Source organism: Rattus norvegicus, chromosome 15 (assembly GCF_036323735.1).
Source record: "Rattus norvegicus strain BN/NHsdMcwi chromosome 15, GRCr8, whole genome shotgun sequence".
Lineage (NCBI taxonomy): Eukaryota > Metazoa > Chordata > Mammalia > Rodentia > Muridae > Rattus > Rattus norvegicus.
The window spans coordinates 9496342-9518571 of NC_086033.1; the positions used below are offsets into that span (position 1 = coordinate 9496342).

At 41.7% G+C, this 22230-nt stretch overlaps 1 protein-coding gene and 1 pseudogene across 4 annotated transcripts in view; one reads left to right on the top strand and one right to left on the bottom strand.

The window, feature by feature from the left end:
* Ube2e2 (ubiquitin-conjugating enzyme E2E 2) overlaps positions 1-22230 on the top strand; it is a 277665-nt gene that overhangs the window by 85275 nt on the left and 170160 nt on the right. The window lies entirely within an intron of this gene.
* Positions 1-22230, bottom strand: part of LOC103693837 (aurora kinase A pseudogene) — a 98274-nt pseudogene that overhangs the window by 45237 nt on the left and 30807 nt on the right.

Below are 22230 nucleotides of genomic sequence, written 5' to 3' on the forward strand. Positions count from 1 at the left end.
ATCACGTTTTTATTTTGTAGAGCTCATTAAGTAACCATGGCCACTTATAAATGATCTCATTATGGTGGCTCTCTTAAAAGGTTGTAGTATTTTAAGATTACATTGCAAGTTATTAAATCCCTCCCATCTTTATTAATGACTTGGCAGCTCTAACCAGATATAGAACTTCTTAGTTTTCAAGATGGGGAGCAGTAGCTCAGACAGAGTTATAGGAGGACAAGTTTAAATGTGTGTAGTTAAGTCTGCACTTACGTGTTTCCTTGGACTGATCCTGTGACCCCTCCAGGAAAGGGAATGCTAAGAATCTTGAGTTCTCATAAACTCCCTACAATGTTGTAAATGGCAGTAAAGTCATCAGTGGGGTGTCCCCAGGGCCAGCATCAGTTGTGCCTGACTTTTGAGCCTGGCTTCATTGCCTGTTATCTCTGTACTTAAGGACAAAGACAGAAGCGAGGTGAAATAGTGTAGGGGCAGCTGTGGCTGCTGCTGGCCTGGTGTACGGCGCAGGCATCTTGCCTGTTAGCTGTTGTCACAGTCTTCTGCTTGAGCGCGGATGACAGATAGCAGCTCTTCCACCACATTTCCATCGCCTGTTGCTTATTTAAAAGGTTACTCTCCTTCACTGTGACGAATCTATTGCACACCATATTGAATTGGTAATAGCGTTAGAAGATGATTTTATTGAAAGAGAAATATACCATTAAACACTAATGAATGCCACTCAATAAAAATGCTTGAAGTCTTTTTAAAACATTCTTTATAATGGAAAATAATACGTTTTGATCGTTCAAAGACAGGTATTCTTGTGTATTTTGTATCTGTTAATCTCAGATTTTGCTGTGATTGAGACAGGTACTGAGCTGGCAATGACAAGCACCGTTGTAATAGCTTTGTATTGGGTACTGTGTACAACACCTCCTTTTCTTCTCACTCTTCAGTGGCTGGTGCCACTGTGCCAGCTGTAGTGGCAGCAGTGAGCAGATGTTACTTATCTCAGGATGACACACTGACCTGAGTGTGCCGCGTTCCATACTGTTCTGTAGCTGCTCTGGCTTAGGACCCTGCTGAGCTGGGCTGCTACCCTTTCTCATCTCTCAGGAGGTCACTGCCAGGATATCTGCTGGTATCTTTCATAGTGTTTATGTGTATGAAGGCATTGTGCTGTGTATACAGAATATGTTTGTTATTCCTTGAACAAAAAGTGATGTGTGCTGTAAAAAAAAAAAAAATCTAGACTCATATGAGGCTTGGCTGGGGCTGGAGTAGTTCAGCCACTTGCCTCTGGGTCGGATAGGGGCTTCTTTCCTCTTCCAGGGAGGTAAAGAGAGAAGGGGAGCCCCACGGGCTGCCTACGCCATCAGAAGCAAGTCGCTTTCAGCAGGAGAGGGATTGGCACTTCCTTAAAGGAGGAGTGTCAGACAGTTTGCACATATGGGAGTGGCTACAGTCCAGTGTTATGAAATGCGTAATTTAGAGTTACTTTTGTGATGGTAACCATAAAGGAAAGTGTGTGTGCAGAGCTGGCTTTTTAGAAACAGCGTGACTAATCTGGAGAGCTTTTGAGGTGTATGTTTTACAGTTTTAAATGAGCAGATCTATAACCAGACTCACCAGTCCACCTCAAGCCAGTTTCCTGTTTGTATTGCAACAGTTCTCCCAGGCTCTGAGTTAGGACAGGCCTTCCTAATTAGGTCCTTCCTTAAGGACCTTCCTCCTCCCTTCAAGCACTCCTCCAGAAAGGCTCATCCTGTTCCTTCTTTACCCACCTCACCACAAGTAGTGTTCCTTCTCTTCACAGACAATCCTCTAAAATAGTTAGCATTTTGTTGGCCCTGTTGTCATGGTCCTATAATCCATACCATGTGTTTGTTTAAGCTCCTCAACTGTTAGAAGTATAAGAGCTGTCTCTAGATTTAGCTTCTGCACCCTCCCTCCCTCCTCTCTCTCTCTCTCTCTCTCTCTCTCTCGCTTTCATTTAAGCTTTCTTCTTTTTTCCAACGTATGTCTTCTTAGTTAAAAATAGAAAGGAAGATAGTACTAACCACGTGCAGGCACAACCTGAGCTCCTCTATGTAATGACATGTAATTCTTAAGCTATCCTATGACTAAAAGATAGCTCTTTCCCCATGTTTTCAGTAGATATTTTTTCTTTGGTTGTCCCTCATCATAGACTTTAGATAACTCAGACTTGATGGGTAGGCATTATGATAGTTAGAATTGATCGGCAACCTGACAAGGTCTGAATCACCTAGGAGATGGGCTACTGAGCATGTGTGTTGGGGGAATTACCTTGTTTGTCTTAACTGATGTGAGAAGACATGTCTACTATGGGTGGCACCATTCCCTAGGCTGGGACTTCTGCACTGCATGAACAGAAAAACTGAGCTAAGCAGATTGATGATAGCTCATAGTGTAACTGTCTTTAGAGAAGTGTAGTTTCACATGGTCATGGCGGCAGCCATGTCTGAAGTCTTCATCCAGTGACAAAACAGATTTGTCACATCGGGTGCAGAGCACATACTGTCGTGCTGTCTGGTTGTTGTCATAAGCTACCCCTCTTACTTCCTTACATCCAGTCTACTAGCAACTCCACCAGCAGAACTGCCCTTGAAATGCCCTTCTTTTCTGTGCACATATGTAGAATTTAAAGGATCACCATCACCTTGAGCTCTTGTAAGGTGTAGGCCACACTGCAATCTATACTTCTTAGACGTTACCCCATTCTAGTTCCACAATCTATACTTCTTAGACGTTACCCCGTTCTAGTTCCACAATCTATACTTCTTAGACGTTACCCCGTTCTAGTTGCACAATCTGTACTTCTTAGACGTTACCCCGTTCTAGTTCCACAATCTATACTTCTTAGTCGTTACCCCGTTCTAGTTCCACAATCTGTACTTCTTAGACGTTACCCCGCTCTACTTCCACAATCTGTACTTCTTAGATGTTACCCCATTCTGGTTCCACAATCTGTACTTCTTAGATGTTACCCCGTTCTAGTTCCACACAGGCATTGGGTTGGATAGCCACTCCTCCCCCTCCCCTCTCCTTCCCCTCCCCGTTCCTACTAGCCTTATTAGGAAAACATTCCCTTATCATTTATGAAATTCTAAACAAAAGCATAAGAGAAAATCCCATATTGTATAATTAATCCATACTCCAAAAAGTATGGGGTTAATTTAGTATATTCACACACTCATGCGATTGTCCCTTTAAGAAGATGGCTCACAACCATCTGTAATGGGATCTGATGCCCTCCTCCGTGTCTGAAGACAGCTACAGTGTACTCATATACATGAAATAAAGAAGGAGGAGGAGGAGGAGGAGGAGGAGGGGAGAGGGAGGAGGAGGAAGAGGAGGAGAAGGAGGAGGAGGGGAGGGGGAGGAGGAGGAGGAGGAGGAGGAGGAGGAGGAGGAGGAGGAGGAGAAGAAGAAGAAGAAGAAGAAGAAGAAGAAGAAGAAGAAGAAGAAGAAGAAGAAGAAGAAGAAGAAGAAGAAGAAGAAGAAAGTCTGTACTCAATTCCTTCTAGTTCCCTACAGCTAGGTTTCTTTGGTCCTTATAGATGTGTCTGCCACTGATGTTTTGAATTGAGTAATACACATACTGTGTATATGTGTGAGTCTGGTTTAGTTTCATTTATATAACATAATTTCAAAGCTGACTGGATACAAAGGGCTCTATTTTCTCCTCAGAATGTACAGCCGGGCCACATGAATGAACTGTCACTTCAGCAGCTTACTGTATCATAATTCTGAAAGCTAAAACTCCAGAATCAAATATTGCACACTGCTGTGTTTCTCTAAAACCTTTAGAGAATTCTTTCTCAGTTCTTTTTGGCTCCTGGTATTTGCTCAATGCTTCTCCCTCTGAATTCATGTGAATTCCTTTCTCATGTGATTGTGTATGTTTATCTCTGGGTATGTCCATATTTTATAAGGTCACCAGTCATTAGACAGAGTCCGCTCTGGTGACCTTAACTTTGACTGGCTGACATCCAATAATTCCATGACCATGTAAAGGGGCTGCATTTTGGTAGAGGCGTTAAGGCCTCAGCTTTTGCAGTGCCACAGTTCACTGTGATGTAAGCTGACCGTGCCTTTGTTCATTTTATGGGCGTACATTGCTTTACGGTCTGCCCCAGAGAGAGCCTGGCTTCTTGGGACGAGTGGGAAGCTGCCAATCTATAAGGCGCATGTGCACATTCTCCTGGAACTTACATGTGGAGCAAGACCTGGGCACTTTGAGGGCTTGTTCTTCCCTGGGGCCCTACCTGGACCTGTATCACGAGCAGACATGTGTGACCATGTGGGAGTTGGGACCTGTATCACAAGCAGGTGTGTGTGAGCATGTGGGAGTTGGGAGCTGACTCTGCTACCCTGCCTGAGGTATTGGACTGTGGTTGGAAGGACAGGAAGCTCCTGACTGCTGCCACCTGCCTGGGATAGGTCTCTTTGGCACAGAGATTGGGATATGATACATGCTCACGTTACAGCTGCTGAACCCACCAAGAGTGGCTTTCCTACGCCAGGGATCTGTGAGAGATGAAAACCACTGGTGGACCTACAAAGGCAGTTCTTCCTTGAGAGGAGCCGGGGAGAGGCTGGAAAGCCCCTGGTTGGAATAGCTTAGTTCCCATCAGCAATGAGTAGCTTATGGAGATTTTGTTAAGTAAATGCTTCTTATTTTTTGCAGGCTTTTTAGCCAATCTCCGGAGGTGGTCTTACTGTGCTGAAGGGAGGAGTCGCTCTAAGCTCCTTTATCACCACAATAGCAGTCCTGCCCTGGATGGTTCTTAAAGAGCCACCCTGAGAAAAGGCTGGGATAACATGGATCTGTCAGCCTGTAATCATGCAGGAGTGATTTCCATTGATATTGGTGTCAGTTTTCAACCTATTCAACTACTGAAAATTTTTCATGACCCATTATCACAAAGGCCAAAGTTTTCGTAATTCATCAGATGTTTCTTTGCGCTTACACAGTGAAACCTGAAAAAACATAAATGTTTTGAGAAGAATAGTGATAACATTTAATTTCATAAGTAAAACTTTCTCGAAATAATGAGTCGCATCAGGAGAGTTGAGTCTAATTGTAGCTGGCAAGGGGGGTTTTGCATGATGAACTAAGAGCAATGCACCTCTTGATACAGCCACCATCACATGGGCTGTGGGCTTCTAACGGAGTTGAATAAGCTAGCAGGGCTATCTGGGCAGCTTATTAAAGAGTATATTCATGCCAGTTAGTCCTTTTGTACTCTCTGGGTTTTTCTAGGTAGAGCAATCTGAAATGGGGATAGTTCCAAGTTTCTCTAAGTTCACCGTGCAGAGGTACTGCTCTTCGATGTAATCGCAGAGCGTCTGTGGCTTCCCTGAAGCTCCTAAAGGATCTGTGGGTAGCCATCAACTTCCCTGTGTGTGCATTCACTGCCAGTGCTCCTCCAGTGTCAGGCATGTGTGAGCCTTCGGTTTTATGTCTTATCACTGATGCAGTCAGTTACTCCATACAGGTTATGAGATTTACTGACTCGTGCACTTAGTGTAAAGAAAACCACAGCACATCTACTCATTCATGATGCAGCATGTATCCAGAAACACTAGGGAACGCCACAGATTATCTTTAAAACTCATCGTATTCCTTTGTCAAGCATTAACCTGCCATCTATTTAATATAATTTGATTGCTATGACGCCTAAGAATTTGTGGGTTTTGATAATATTTCTTATCTTAACAGTTATGGTTCAGTAAGACAGGAACTAAGTTATAAATAGTCAGCATAAATAAAGTTTGGTGCACTGGAGTGTCAGGATTTTCTAGTGTCGATCTTTACGAGGCCTTAGCAATAATAACTGTCTGCTCATTGACCCAGTGTTCTGTATACAACATATGGCTTGTCTGAGTGCTGGCCTGATTATATCAGATGGCAATGTTTCCAGATAGTGGATATTGATACACTTCATAGTCCAAATACCCCTGACCTCAAAATCTGAAATCCAAAGTCCAGAATTTTTTCTTGAAAGAAATAAAAGAAATTGGTCTTTTAAAAAAGAATTTATGAGCAATAGATTGGCAAGCCTCTAAAGCTAGCCCAGGTGAAAGGGAGTCAGACTAGGCTGATTCCTTCCCCCGTTAGCAAACTTGTATCCTTTACGTGCAGCTCGGTGTCTCCTTGTCACAGAACCCTTGACCTGCCTCTGCCCTCCTCCTGTCCCAGCCTCTCCTCTTCTGCAGTTTATTACTGTTCTTTCTTACTGCCTTTGTCTCTTGAGACCTGGGCTGAGTAGTCTCACTGGGATGTTGCATATGTTGAATATGTGACTCTTCTAAAAATATTATTCATGGAAGTTAGTTTTTATGAAGAATAAGGTTTTAATGTTTGATGGTTGTCATGTTTGTATTAATGTTTATGTTGATACATTTTTATTAGTAGGATGTTTTAATATTGTTTACATTTTTAAAAAATTAAGTCTCGACTGCCCCGAGTAAGTTTTGAAAGGCCCAGACCTCCTGTCACTTAAGCAGGGTGTTGGCAGGGTCATGTCCCAGGCAGCACGGCACTGGTCAGACTGTGTTCTGCTCCTTTCCTTGCTGCCCAGCTGTCACTGCCACACAGCCCCTGTTGTTAGCTGCAAGTTCATAAACTGGATTAGAGAAGGAGGTTCACATCCTTCAGTCTCGTTACATGCTGTATACAGTTACTTAAATTTTAGATATGAAGGAATTAAGAATGAAAATTACTGTCTGTGTCCTCTTTATTTCTGCCTCCAAGTACCACAGGTAAGGATTCATGTTGAATTTTCTGAACCCACATAACAAGAAAGAAGACTAGGAAATGTTCCTTGGATTCCCAAGAATTTTCCCTCCACATCTTTAGGGAAAAGAATTACAAAGAAGAAAGTCCCGAGGTATTCTGACTGTTATTTTGGACATTTTTTGATGAATTTTGTGTTACATAATGCATAGTAGACTTGGGCACACATGATGAAGACCGTGGCTTTTATATCTGAGCAGCAAACCCCACTGGAACTGAAAGGAAGCCATAAATACTTTATTCTTTATTTTGTTGCTATTTTTATTTAATCTATGTAATATAATATATAAATAATATTGTAATTACATTTTCTTGAATATGTTTTATTTACATTTCAAATGTTAGCCCCCTTTCCCTGTTTTCCCTCCAGAAATCCACTATCTCCCCCTGCTTCTATGGGGGTACTTCCCTCCCCACACACACCAAACCACTTCCTCCTACCTCCCTCACATTCCCCTACACTGGGGCATTGAGCCATGCCAGGACCAAGGGGCTCTCCTCCCATTGATGCCTGACAAGGCCATCTTCTGCTACATATGCACCTGGAGCCATAGGTCCATCCCTGTGTACTCTTGGGATGGTAGTTTAGTCTCTGGGAGCTCTGGGGGTGGGGGTCTAGTTGATATATTGTTGTTCTTATGTGGTTGCCACCCCCTTCAACTCCTTCAGACCTTTCTCTAACTCCTCTCTTGTGGAACCCTTTCTCAGTTCAGTGGTTGGCTGTGAGTATCCACCTCTGTATTTGTCAGGCTCTGGCAGAGCCTCTCAGGAGACAGCTATATCGGGCTCCTGGCAGCATGCATTTCTTAGTATCCACAATATTGTCTGGGTTTGGTGTCTGTACACAGGTTGGATCCCCCAGTTGGGACAGTCTCTGAATGGCCTTTCCTTCAGTCTTTGGTACACATGTTGTCTCCATGTATCCCCCTATGAGTATTTTTGCTCTTCCTTCTAAGAAGATCTGAAGCATCCACACTTTGGTCTTCCTCCTTCTTGAGCTTCAAGTGGTCTGTGAATTGTATCTTGGCTATTCAGATCTTTTGGGCTAATATCCACTTATAAGTGAGTGCATACCATGTGTGTTCTTTTGTGATTGAGTTACCTCACTCAGGATGATATTTTCTAGTTCCATTCATTTGCTTGAGAATTTCATGAAGTCGTTGTTTTTAATAGCTGAGTAGTACTCCACTGTGTAGATGTACCACATTTTCTGTATCCATTCCTCTGTTGAAGGGCATCTGGGTTCTTTCCAGCTTCTGGCTATTATAAATAAGGCTGCTATGAACATAGTGGAGCATGTGTCTTTGTTATATGTTGGAACATCATTTGGGTATATGCCCAGGAGAGGTATAGCTGGGTCCTCAGGTAGCACTATGTCCAATTTTTCTGAGGAACCTCCAGACTGATTTCCAGAGTGGTTGTACCAGTCTGCAATCCCACCAACAATGGAGGAGTGTTCCTCTTATTCCAGCATCTGCTGTCACCTGAGTTTTTTATCTCAGCCATTCTGACTGCTGTGAGGTGGAATCTCAGAGTTCTTTTGATTTGCATTTCCCTGATGACTAAGGATGTCATTTCTTTAGGTGCTTCTCAGTCATTTGATATTTCTTAGTTGAAAATTATTTAGTTCTGTACCCCATTTTTTAATAGGATTATTTGGTTCTCTTCAGTTATAGCTTCTTGAGTTCTTTGTATATTTTGGATATTAGCCCTCTATCAGATGTAGAATTGGTAAAGATCTTTCCCCAATCTGTTGGTTGCCGTTTGGTCCTAATGACAGTGTCCATTGCCTTACAAAAGTTTTGCAGTTTTATGAGATCCCATTTGTCGATTATTGATCTTAGAGCATAAGCCATTGGTGTTCTCTTCAGGAAATTTTCCCCAGTGCCCATGTGTTCAAGATTCTTCCTCAATCTTTCTTCAGTTAGTTTGAGTGTATCTGGTTTTATGTGGAAATCCTTGATCCACTTGGACTGGAGCTTTGTACAGGGTGGTAAGCATGGATCAATTTGCATTCTTCTACATGCTGACCTCCAGTTGAACCAGCACCATTTGTTGAAAATGCTATCTTTTTTCCACTGGATGGTTTTAGCTCCTTTGTCAAAGATCAAATGATCATCGGTGCTGGGGTTCATTTCTGGGTCTTCAAGTTTATTCCCTTGATCTACCTACCTGTCTCTGTACCGATACCATACAGTTTTTTTGTTTTTTGTTTTATGACTATTGCTCTGTAATACAGAGGGAGGTTAGGGATGGTGATTCCCCCAGAAGTACTTTTATTGTTGAGGATAGTTTTAGCTATCCTGATTTTTTTGTTATTCTAAATGAATTTGCAAATTGCTCTTTCTAACTCTGTGAAGAATTGAGGTGAAATTTTGAGGGAGATTGCATTGAACATGTAGATTGCTTTTGGCAAAATGGCCATTTTTACTATATTAATTCTGCCAATCCATGAGCATGGAAGGAAGATCTTTCCATCTTCTGAGATCTTCAATTTCTTTCTTCAGAGACTTGAGCTTCTTGTCATACAGATCTTTCACTTGTTTGGTTAGAGTCACATCAAGGTGTTTTATGTTATTTGTGACTATTGTGAAGGCAGTCATTTCCCTAATTTCTTTCTCAGCTTGTTTATGCTTTGAGTGAAAAAAAGGCACTGATTTGTTTGAGTTAATTTTACACACAGCCACTTTGCTGAAGTTGTTTATCAGGTTTAACAGTTCTCTGGTGGAATTTTTGGGGTCACTTAAGTATATTATCATATCATCTGCAAATAGTGATATTTTGACTTCTTCCTTTCCAATTTGTATCCCTTTGACCTCCTTTTGTTGTCTAGTTGCTCTGGCTAGGACTTCAAGTACTCTACTGAATAGGTAGAGAGAGAGCCTTGTCTAGTCCCTGATTTTAGTGGGATTGTTTCAAATTTCTCTCAGTTTATTTTGATGTTGGCTACTGGTTTACTGTACATTGCTTTTACTATGTTTAGGTATAGCCCTTGAATTCCTGGTCTTTCCAAGACTTTTTCCTTGAAGGGGTGTTGAATTTTGTCAAATGCTTTCTCAGCATCTAATGAGATGATCATGTTGGTTTTTTTTCCTTGAGTTTGCTTATATAGTGAATTGCTTTAATAAATTTCTGTATATTTAACCACCCCTCCATCCCTGGGATAAAGCCTACTTGATCATGATGTATGATTGTTTTGATGTGTTCTTGGATTTGGTTTGCAAGAATTTTTTTTGAGTATTTTGGCATCGATATTCATAAGGGAAATTGGTCTGAATTTCTGTTTCTTTGTAGTGTCTCCATGTGGTTTAGGTATAAGTGTAACTGTGGCTTCATAGAGTGAATTGTGTGGTGTTCCTTCTGTTTCTATTTTGTGGAATAGTTTGAAGGGTATTGGTATTAGTTCTTCTATGAAAGTCTGATCTAATTCTCCTTTTCCCATCTGGTTCTTGGCCCTTTTTGGTTGGGAGACTTTAATGACTGCTTCTATTTCTTTAAGGGCTATGGGACTGTTTAGATGGTTTATCTAATCCTGATTTAACTTTGGTATCTAGTATCTGTCTAGAAAATTGTCCATTTCACCCAGATTTTCCAGTTTTGTTAAGTATAGCCTTTTGTAGTACAATCTGATGATTGTTTTAATTTCCTCAGATTCTGTTGTTATGTCCCTCTTTTCATTTCTGATTTTGTTAATTTGGATACACTCTGTCCTCTCTGGTTAGTCTGTCCATGGGTTTATCTATCTTGCTGATTTTCTCAAAGAACCAGCTCCTGGTTTTGTTGATTCTTTGTATAATTCTTTTTGTTTCTACTTGGTTACCTTTAGCCCTGAGTTTGATTATTTCCTGTCATCAAGTCCTCTTGGGTGTATTTGCTTCTTTTTGTCCTCGAGATGTCAGTTATGCTGTCAGGCTGCTAGTGTATGTTCTCTCCAGTTTCTTTTTGGAGGCACTCAGAGCTATGAGTTTTCCTGCCATAAATATTTTAACAACATGAATTGTTTTCTGCCTCCAACCAGCACCAGTCCCGATAAAAACTAGCCTGGCAAGCTCACCATTAATGGGAAGCAGAGAGGAGGAAGCCTCTCCATCACAAGAGAACTGAAGCAGGCTTCAATTGTCTGGACACACAGAAATTTGATCACACACAATAAAACACACTGGATCATTTATACTTTTAATAATTGAAGGTTGAGGGTGTAGCTCAATGGTAGAGTGCTCGCCTAGCAGGCATGAGGTCTTGGGCTTAGCCCCTAGTATTCTCAAGGCCCTACGACCAATCCTTATTATTTACCAAAAGGTGAGGAAAAACAAACAGAAACCCCAAAATATCAAGAAGTCACAGTAAAAATAACATTTATTTGGGGGGTGGTGTCCGGTTGGGTTTAATAATAAAATGTATATTTCATGTTACAGATACTCAAAAATAATGTAGAAAATGATAGTACTCACTCCGTTCTTTCTACAATTTGCCACTTAGCTGAGTATGTTTTAATGGGATAACTGAAATTATTTCCTCTATTCTTTCTGAGTTTGGTGGGGAATAGAGTTTCTGTTTTTTAAGTCCAGATAAAGTTTTTGGTTGGTTCCATGAAATGTAATTGTAGATTTTTCTTTTATTTCTTTGTATAATAATTGGTTCGTATATTTCCCCAATTAAACAGGACAGTGTTCATAATACAGATTTGGAAGAAAACAAAGGTTTTCTTTTTTTATAGCCTAATATGAAAATACATGCAACATTTCTGGATAATTTGGAAAACAAAACTAAGGCATGTCAGTATTTGTGGCAGCCAGATTTCCTGACTTGTGAAATAGAAGATTAAATAATACTCAGAGATATTGTGTAACTGTGTCTTTGAGTCTGTAAATTAGCCCTCTGTCATTGAGCTCTGAGGTGGTGCCTTGGTCAGAAGTCCTCTTGGTGTCCACCCTGGCTAAACTGAGGACACTGTTCACTCTGTGCTGTACTCGGCTGCCTCCTGCTTGCTGGAGTGGAGGCTGAGCTCTGCGTCAGCCTGCTCTGTCTCTGTGATACCATATGTACGATGATCAGATCAAGGAGGGAAAGTGGTATTGGGCCTCACTTTTTCTGGGGTTCAGGCCAGGATCATTCAGTTCTGTTGCCAGGCCCATGCTGTGGCAGCTCTTTTGAGTGGGAGCGTGAAGCATAGTGACCTGCTCACTCCAGGGTGGCTAGAAAACAAACACAAAGAGAGAAGGGAACAGGATCTCAGTATCTGCTTCACGGTCAAGCAACTTAGGGGCCCATTCTTAATTGCTTGGGACACTGGGGGACATTGAAGATTTGAATTAGAAATTTCTTTTTGAAATGTGCAGGATGGAATTTTTAGTGCTTACTGCTAAAAAATTTTAATGTAAGAATTATACACATGATTCTTTTTGTATGTATATGTTCGTTTGTGTGCGGGTGCATGTGCACATATGCATTCAAGCATATGTGTGTGTATATGCACTTGAGGCCAGAGGTCTAGACAAGGTATCTTCCTTGATGACTTTTTTGAGACAAGGTTTCTCACTGAACCTGGAGCTCACTAATCTGACTAGCCTGCCTGGCCAGTGAGCCCTGGTGATCTTGCCTTTGCTCCCCAAACCCAGCTGTAAGACTGTGGGTGCAGATGCCTACCGCTGTGCCCAGCTGTTATTTGAGTACTGGGTGTCTAAACTGAGGTTGTCCTGATCTCAGAATAGGTACTTGCTGACTGTGGGAATTTTTATGTTCAATACTAAGAGCACTACATACAGCATAAAGTAAAAAGTTAATGTTATATCGAAACCCCTAACCAAGTAAGCAGACCAGTGTTTATGGAGCTTCTGACAGGAGCAGGGCTTCATCTCTGAAGTGTACGTGGCAGGGGCTGTTCTGCAGCTGGGCATTGCTTTTCTTTTGCCTTGAATTGGCTAAAGGCCGTTAAAAGTTAGGCCAGTGCTGCAGTTTACCATGTTGACAGGGCTGACTCTCTGGCAGGAATTGGTGTGCTCGGCAGCAGGGCTAGTATTACGCCAGAATTCTCTGCGTGAATGATGCAAGGATTCGGAAAAGCTTGGCTGAGGGACCTGTGGGGCTCTGCAGCGGTGTTTCCACTGCTGTGTGAGCCAATCACACACAACAGTTGATTGCAGCCAGCAGCTTAAACAGCTGTGCTCACCATCCAGCCGAGCCAGTGCATAAATGACAGAGCCGAGCTCCTGGCTCCTCCCAGGATGGTTGGAGATCCTCCTATTTGTCTCAAAGAGCACTACTTCACAGAGAACTTTGTTAGCAAGGACTTTCCCAGGAAGTCCCTCATGGCCCTCACTGTGCGGCTAGTGAAATCTGTACACCTCTTACTATATTTTAGTATTCTCAGACTGCTGCTGTGAGGTGATTTCCCATCTGGGAAAGTAAGGTGTTCCAAAGCAGCCTGTCTCTGCTCATGTCACAGGCACTGACCTTATCCTTGTGTATAAAACCACCCAGGAGTTGACTTGGACACGTACCCTCCAGTGCCACTACTCCAGAAATTCTCATGCAGTAAGTGTGGGGTATGGCAAAGGCCTTGCCTACAACCATTTTCCTGCTTATCAGAACGGAACCCATGTCCTCAAATATTCATGACTTTATAAACTAAAGTATCTATAAACAAATACACAGAGACTGGGCCACTGAATATGTATTTCTGAGCCAAACTGATGTCCTCTTGTCCAGCTCTATAAATCATACATTTTATTATATGAGTGTTCATATCTAGGGTTTGTGAAATGAAACTTGGAAAGCTCTGCTGTGTGTAAGTCAACATTGAAAACTTAAGAATCATCAGAAGTAAGTATATTCTACATTACTGGTTGGGATACATTTATCTCAATGACTGTCTTTAAAACAGACATATGGTGGCACATACCTGAATTCCAGCACATTGGAAGTTGAGGCAGGAAGGCCCATGAGTTCAAGGCCAGCCCAAGGCATATGGAAAATCCCAGGCCAACCTGGGCTACACGTAAGGCACTGTCTCAAAAGATGAAAGCATCAACGAGAGAAAACAGAACAAGACCTTGACATGGGTGCAGAAGTGACTCTCTAGCTCCAGTCCTCCCTCGTCTGTATTAGATGGTGAGTCCAGCTTGCACACAAGCAAGGAGAGCTTGTGCATTACTTGAAATATGAACAGGATAGAGGGCTTTCTCTGGACAAGAATAGAGTCCAGGTACCCCATGTAGTGTCTTGAACTTAGATTAACTCTGGGCTAAATGAGTTAGGAAAAATATTTGTGTTTAGGTAATTGCTTCTAAGATCAGATCAAATTCAGAATCCTTGGCTCAGAACACACATTTGAGGTTGCATTGTCTCATCCAAAGAGCTTATTTATTATCCCGAATAAGGATAATAGATAAGAAATGATTTGACAACACTGAGAAGGTTAGCATGACATTGTTACACTGAGTTATTTCTGACTATCCTTTTTGTATTCTGTAGCCTCGGGTACATTTTGTCTTGGACTTCGTTACCAAACCCAACAGTGTAAAGCTTTTAAAAGCTTTGTGTTCTTTTCCTGCCCCTGGTATCAGTCAGGACACCAGTCCATTTCATGTCATTGTGTCTCTTCAGACTCTTCGGGGACAGGCATGCACGCACACACACATTCTGATTAGATTGTACTTTGGGAATTAAAACTACAGTCTCTGCCATTTTCTCAGCTCCAGTCAATGGCAGGGATAACCCCAATAATGTCATTGATTGACAGTGTTGAGTTTGATTGTGATATGAGTGTGTAAGTCAGGTTTCTTCAAGATCTAGCAGCCCACCCACAGTGGAGACTGTAAGGTCAGATGTCACCACGTGCACCTCACATGTGATGAGTCAGGAGTTATGCCCCACCTCCCACAGTTTAATGTGTGTGTTTCCATTTCTACCCAGCCTTGTTTTCCTTCACTGACTTAGTTAAGACCGTCTTTGGCACGTGTATTATTCATTAGATATTGCTTGAAGACTTTCCCATTGGATGTCTAGCAATTTCTACTTTGATTCATTTAAAGTGGGAAAGACACTATGATTTTAATTCATTTTAATTTTTGAAAGTTTCTTTAATGACACAGGGGATTTTATAGGCTCTTAAAGGCATAATTAAGAGAACCTGTAAGTCACACCCTGCTGTTTGGCTTCTTCCTCAATTACCTTCCTGAGTGCACCATTTTTGTTTGTTTCCAAGCACACTTTAAGATTTATCTTTCTTCATTTTGGTGAATACATATGTAAGGTAGTGTGGTACTTTTCCCCAAGACTAAGATCCACCTGTGATTATGAAGTTCCCTGTTTGCCTTTGGCAATTTTCTTTTTTTAAAGATACTTTATCTGACACAAATGTAGTCACTTTGATTTTTGTTGACTTCATGATTTATCTCTTTCTACTCATGACGTCCAATGCCAGGAAATCCAAGCCAAGTTCAGAGTCAGACCCCTGGCAGTTCTCCTGTGGAGGCCTCCCGAGTGGAAAGCTACTGCCATGTGCAGCTTCTCAGTTATATTTTATGTTAATTTCTTTTTATTTTATTTTATTTTTTTCTATTTTTTAATCAGATAGTTTTTATTTACATTTCAAATGTTATCCCTTTTCCCAGTTTCTCATCCATAAACACCCTATCTCATCCTCCTCCCTCTTATTCTATGAGGGTGTTCTCCCACCCATCCACCCATCCCTTCCCCCCTCCCACCCTGACATTCCCTTACACTGCGGTGTCCAGCCTTGGCAGGACTAAGGGCTTCTCCTGCCATTGGCTCCCTGCAAAGGCCATCTTCTGCTTCATATCCAGCTGGAGCCCTGGGTCTGTCCATGTGTTTTGAATGGTGGGTTCATCCCTGGGAGCTCTGGAGGGGGGAGGTCTGGTTGATTGGTATTGTTGTTCTTTCTATGGAGTTGCAAACCCCTTCAGTATTTGTCATGCTCAAAGACAAAATTGGAGGCAAACAGGGTAGCCCAGTGGATAAAACATTTGTCACCAACCTGATTTTAATCCCTGGTACATTTAATGAACAGAACCGACTCAAAACATTATCCTCTGCTCTCCATACACATACTGTGGCACATATGCACCTCCCCCAATATACATAAACATATGCAAATAAATAATGGTTTATGAGATAAAATAAATAGATTTGATCAGATAATTTCCTCCACTTCTACATCTATTATCTATATTTTTACCTTATATTGATTAGAAGTAATGATCTTTAATTCTTCAATTCATGGGAATATTATGGAAAAATGTGTTGCTGAGATTGCTGTGTTTTCCATGTGTCCAGTGTATTGTGTTGTTGAGACCCTGCCATTTCTGAAAGGGAAATGTATACACGATGGTGGTTAAAGATAAGTAATTGAGGGATCATTATAGTCATGTGATCACAAACTCCAGTGGTCTTTGTGATCATTTAAAGAAAGACTAGCTGGGCCTAAATAACAGTAGGAAGGACAAAGGTTATAACAGAAAACTGGGCAAAGGATGTGCCTTCCAGCCTCTGGAAGGTAATAGCCCCGAGCTTCTGGTATCTTGGCAGGGCTGTAACTGCTTGTTTGGTCTTGCAGTTGTGGAGTATTGAATCATGGTTCCACTTGAACAAAACTATCTAGTTACCCAGGGAATATATTGTTTCACTCAATCTTCAAATCATTTTGATAATTTTAAAGAAACTCAACACCTTGTAAAACTGCTCTGCAACTTTTAAAAACTAATGCCCCTTGTCAGCTGTGGGAAGTGCAGCTACACGCTTAGTTACAGGTAAGAAAAGAATTACACTGGTGACCACTCCTTACTGGTCATAAGTTCAGCCCTAGTTGGAAGTAGGAATTATCCCCATGTAGTGGCTGAAGGGCTGTGCCTTCCAAGCTGTGTTTGAATGGTTTGGAGGGACTAGATGCTCCCCGACTGTCAGTGGCAGTGAACTATTTGAACTTTGAGAAACTTGCCCTCTTTTCCTTGAAATATTTCCCAACTATCACATCATGAGCCCAGCACTCTAAATCACAGCACTCGCATACTTTACTCAATTTTCTTAATTATAAGAGAAAAAACCCCAGCAAACTTACATAGCATTGCATTTGTTTAACAACAGCAATTTCAGTGATGCATGACATAGTAAAATTACCTGGAACTGTTCATGACCCTGCATAGTGTTCGTCACGAGTAAAAGTGTCCAGAAGTTGCTCACCGTTCACAGAGGCCACTGAATACTACCCATTAAACAGATGGCTAAAGCAAACCTCATGGGTTACGTACCCACAGTGAAGATGGCAGACATTGGAGCCTGACATTCAAAGTCAGATCATATTCAAAAGACGTTCAAAAGTTCAAGTGCATTGTTTGTTAAACAGTTCAATTGCGTTCTCACTTTTTTTTTTTTTTTTTGGTTCTTTTTTTCGGAGCTGGGGACCGAACCCAGGGCCTTGCGCTTCCTAGGCAAGCGCTCTACCACTGAGCTAAATCCCCAACCCCACGTTCTCACTTTTTGAACTCATAGGACAGTGAGCATTAGTTGGGTCACTCATAAATAGACGAGAGACAGCTTCCCAAAGGGAACAGTGAAAGGGCACCTGCCATCTAGTGATAAGAAAAACATAGACTTTTTCCTCAAAGGGCTTTAAAGGGGGCTTTTAGGGGTGGGGACGGAAATGATATAGAGTCTTATTCTGTAGTCCAGGTTGGCCCAGAACTCATTAGATAGACCAGGATAGCCTTCAGTTTGTAAAGATCTTCTTGTTTTAGCCTCTGAAATGTTCAGATTATGGGCATGGGCCACCGCACTTTCTTTATTTTTTATTGTTTGAGTAAAGCTCACTCGTGCTTTCACAGTGAGGATTTTATTGGCTTTTGAGATTTTTGGAAAGGTTGTCATTAAATCATTTTTTTCTTTCTGTGTTTCCCAAGCCTTCTGTCTTCATCATTTAATAACATGACTGCTGGTGTGTATCTGTCTTTCAGGGTGTGTGTGTGGGGTGGGGGGGACACATGCATACACAGATGTCAGTATACCAAAAGCAATCATGATCTCATTTTACTCTTAATGGCCAAAAAATTTAAAACAAGGTATGTTACGTGAAAAATTCATAGTCCATATCTAACTCCAAAAGAATTCTGTAAATCATGTAGAATGTCTTTGCTGCCATTAAATAAAAACTGTGCATGAAATCAGGCAAACATTCACTGAACTATATTAGCATGTGTGGGGGATTCATAAGAGATCAGAGAAACACTGCACTGTTCTCTGTGCTAAGGTGCTATTTTTCTGGTCAGGAGCACTCTTAGCCATAGGCTTTGGAGAGGGGCAATTATCTATGTGATTCAAGCTGAGAGATTTTCTACAGAGATGTGAATTATCCAGATTAGCTGTCCTTTCAATTCAAAATTCAAGTAATTTTCACTTTTCCTTTGTTTGTAGAGATCTTAATGGCGCAGTGAGTCATCATTGCATGCAAATTTGAGAAAAATTAGTCTTTAGGGCATCAAAAACTCTGGCAAAGATCACGTTAAATCTGTGAATGAGAAGAGCTCAAGAGATTGCTAAATTAGCAAGGACACCACGTGCACACAAGGACTAGGGTTCAATCCCAGAACCTCTCGATAGATCCCTTCTGCTTTCTGGCCAGTCATCCAAGACTGCTCTGCTGTGACCCCAGGTCCCAGCACGAGACCCTGTATCCTAAACAAGACATATGATTCCTGAAAACCAGCCTAGGCGGAACTCTGACCTTTACTTACACACACATATAAACACACACACACACACACACACACACACACACACACACACACACACACACAGAGGAACGCGCTTGTGTGTGCGCTGTATGTAGCTCAGGAAATTGTTTTTAGGTTATTTGGCTGACAAAGCCATTTGTACTGTCCTCTGGGCATCTTCATTTTCCTTTGCTGCTTGTGATGCATCATTTCACAGTTTTAAGTTCACTTCCTGAATTCGGGGAACCCTTGTAGTTTGAAAAAGGGAATCGTACCATCATTGTATTATCCCAGCTTAACTCAGGGAGGGATGTAGATGCTGCGGCTAGAATATTCAGTGGGAACGTAGGCAGTTTTCAGTACTGTGATACGTCTTCTTTCTCTATATGGATTTTAAGACAAATATTTACTGTAACCAAGTCAAGGAAGTAGATGTTTTGAGGTAGGTTTCTGAAATAAAAGTTACAATACAACTTTCTTTTTGGATTAGCGGACCAATATAAATCATTGTTCTTTGGAGTGTTAGAAATTCGTAACATAAACATGGTTCTGCATTCACAATTCTGTGAAATAAGGAGTTATATAAATACACATTTATATAAAAATATATTCTTACTGCTTGGAGAAGCATGTATATGAATGTTCAGTGTGGAGAACGTGATACAAGCGTCTGAAAAACTCAGCTGTTTATGCAGTCCCATTGACACAAATTTTAAAAAATGGTAGCATTTAAATCACTTTAAAAGCAACAATACTCGCCATAAATGTTTGTATTAAAAATTAGTGATTAATTATGGTGCATGGTAGTACATACCTTTAATCCGAACATTCAGGAGCCCAAGAAGGGTTCCCCAGGGCAAGCTGGCCAACTGGACTAGCTACAGCCAGCTAACTCAACAAATGATGTGGAGAGCGGTCAAGGAAGTCACCCAGTATGTACATACACACATGCCTACACTCACATATGGACACGCTCTACACATACACACACAAGAAAATAAGAATGTGTATGTGAACCAACCTCTGGGTCAGCCCACTAGTGAATCAGCAGACAGAGTGCACTGAAACAAGGAACCGATGTGAAAATCTGTAAAGAGCCCGACTTTCTCTTAAAGGGGAATCAACCAAAACTCATAAAAGGAAAATGGGCGCCATGGCTTATGATAACTGGATGGATTGTCACTTTAAGAATGACTTGGTTTCAACTGTGTTTGAGTGTGTTGAGCTGATAGTTTGTGTCAGTTTGACCTAAAGTAGGGTCACCTAGGTAAAGGGACCCTCGGTGAGGAATCTCCTCATCCTGTTGGCCTGGGGCATGTCTATAGGCCATTTTCTTCACTAATGATTGATGGAGGGGGACCCAGCCTACTGTTGGCTTTGCCACCCCTGGGCTGAAGTGGGCTGAAGGAGCGCTGGAGGGCAAGCCAGCAGGCTGTCCCCTCGTGCCTCAGTTCTCCAGGTTCATGCTCCCTTCATTCCCCAAGGTGACTTCAGTCCTGTTGTTGATCACAGCAACAGAAGCAAAATAGAAATTATATAGTGTTATTTTCTGCAAATGCAAATATGAATCGTGTGTGTGTGTGTGTGTGTGTGTGTGTGTGTGTGTGTGTGTGTGTAGACACACAGGTGAGCACACACATACTAACATTGAGGATCCAAACAGGGCCTTGTTCTTGTTAGGCAAGTCCTCTGCCACTAAGCGGCATCCTCAGTACTTAGATTTTTAAGTTGTAGGCTGGCATCGAACTCCTTCCCGGTCCTCCTGTCAGCTCCTTGGTCACGGGATTACAGACTTACTGTCATGCCTGACTTCCTCATATTTTTCTGCACGTTGTGGTTCATTTTTTGGTGTTTTATTCAGCATTAATTGATCTCTGTTCTTGTGACATGTGCTCTCTGTTGGCCCCAGGGTCTATTACAGTGAAAAATACAAAGTCTGTGTCCTTGGAAAGTGTAATTTGACTAAGAAGGCTGATTTTGAAGTAGTTACAAACACATTTAGCACAGATTACCACAGAGAAGCCAAGTGCTTTGGGCTGATCACAACCAGAAGGCTGCGGGATGCTGGGGGTTCTGGGACAACTATACCAGGAGGTCCTTCAGTGAGATTTCAATGTTTAGAAGTCGGTGGGACTGGCATGGTGGTGCACCATTAGCACAGTGAGAGCACAGTGCATAGGACTTGGAGTGTGAAGCAGAGCTCAGACGAGGACTGACAGAGAGGATCACAGGGACCGAGAGAGCACAGTGTACAACTAGAAGCTGGCCAGATAGGGAGAAGTCAGAGCATGTAGTGTGTATTTAATATTGTGTCTGAGACAGAGAAAAGACTGAAGGTAAAACAGTTAGATACCTGTGTTTAAAGCCGTTGACGCAGCCTGAGTCTCACTCAGTTGGGAGAGAACAGAAATGGCTGCGGACAGCACATCGCCTGGAAGCAGGGTTGCTGTGGACAAAAGCAAGCAGTTTGAGGGTCACTTGGAGCTACAGTGGCCAGGCCTTGGTAACTGAGAAGAAATGATGCTATCCTCTTCCTGATGTTGCTGTGTACCACCAAATGGGACAGAATGGAAGTGGGGTTTATTGGGAGACTTCAGGGATGGATGGATGAGAATTTACTTAATGAAAATTAGGATCAAATGCAGTCTACGTGGATTGTTAGAAAGACTGCAGAGTCTCAAAGGCGAGATGACAGTTGTAAAAATTTTTATGTACTAAAATTGAACAATTAACTATATTATGGTTATTAAAATTGAGTTTTTATATCAGTAAAAGATGAGATAAGGTGTTAGGCTATGGTGGTCTACAGATTGGAATTGGAGAATCCTTTATAAGTGAATTAGACTATACATAGGGTATGTGTGTTTGTGTGTGTGTGTGTGTGTGTCTCTCTCTGTGTCTCTGTGTGTGTGTATGTGTGTGTGTGCGCGTGTGTGTGTATGTGTGTGAAAGAACCTAGGAGCAGTAAAATCAAATCAAAGCAGCAGCCATGAGGACTTCTAGTACCCACCTCTTGGTTTCTTTCTGTTACACATCACAACCATGTAGACATGGCTGATCCAAGCACAGGCAGAGAAAATATGGACTAGAAGAATGCAGATCGATCCATGCTTATCACCATGTACAAAGCTCAAGTCCAAGTGGATCAAGGGCCTCCACATCAAACCAGATACACTCAAACTAATAGAAGTAAAAATGGGGACAGCCTTGAACGCGTAGGCACTGGGGAAAATTTCCTGAACAGAACATCAATGGCTTATGCTCTAAGATCAAGAATCTACAAATGGGACCTAATAAAACTGCAAAGCTTTTGTAAAGCAAAAGACACTGTCATTAGGACAAAACAGCAACCAACAGATTGGGAAATTCTACATCTGATAGGCAGCTAATATCCAAAACATACAAAGAACTCAATAAGTTAGACTCCAGAGAATAAAACAACCCTATTAAAAATTGAGGTACAGAGGTAAACAAAGAATTCTCAACTGAAAAATATCAAATGGCTGAGAAGCACCTAAAGAAATGGTCAAGATTCTTAGTCATCAGGGAAATGCAAATCAAAAACAACCCTGAGATTCCACCTCACACCAGTCAGAATGGCTAAGATCAAAAACTCAGGTGACAGCAGATGCTGGAGAAAGAGGAACACTCCTCCATTGTTGAGATTGTAAGCTGGTACAACCTCTCTGTAAATCAATC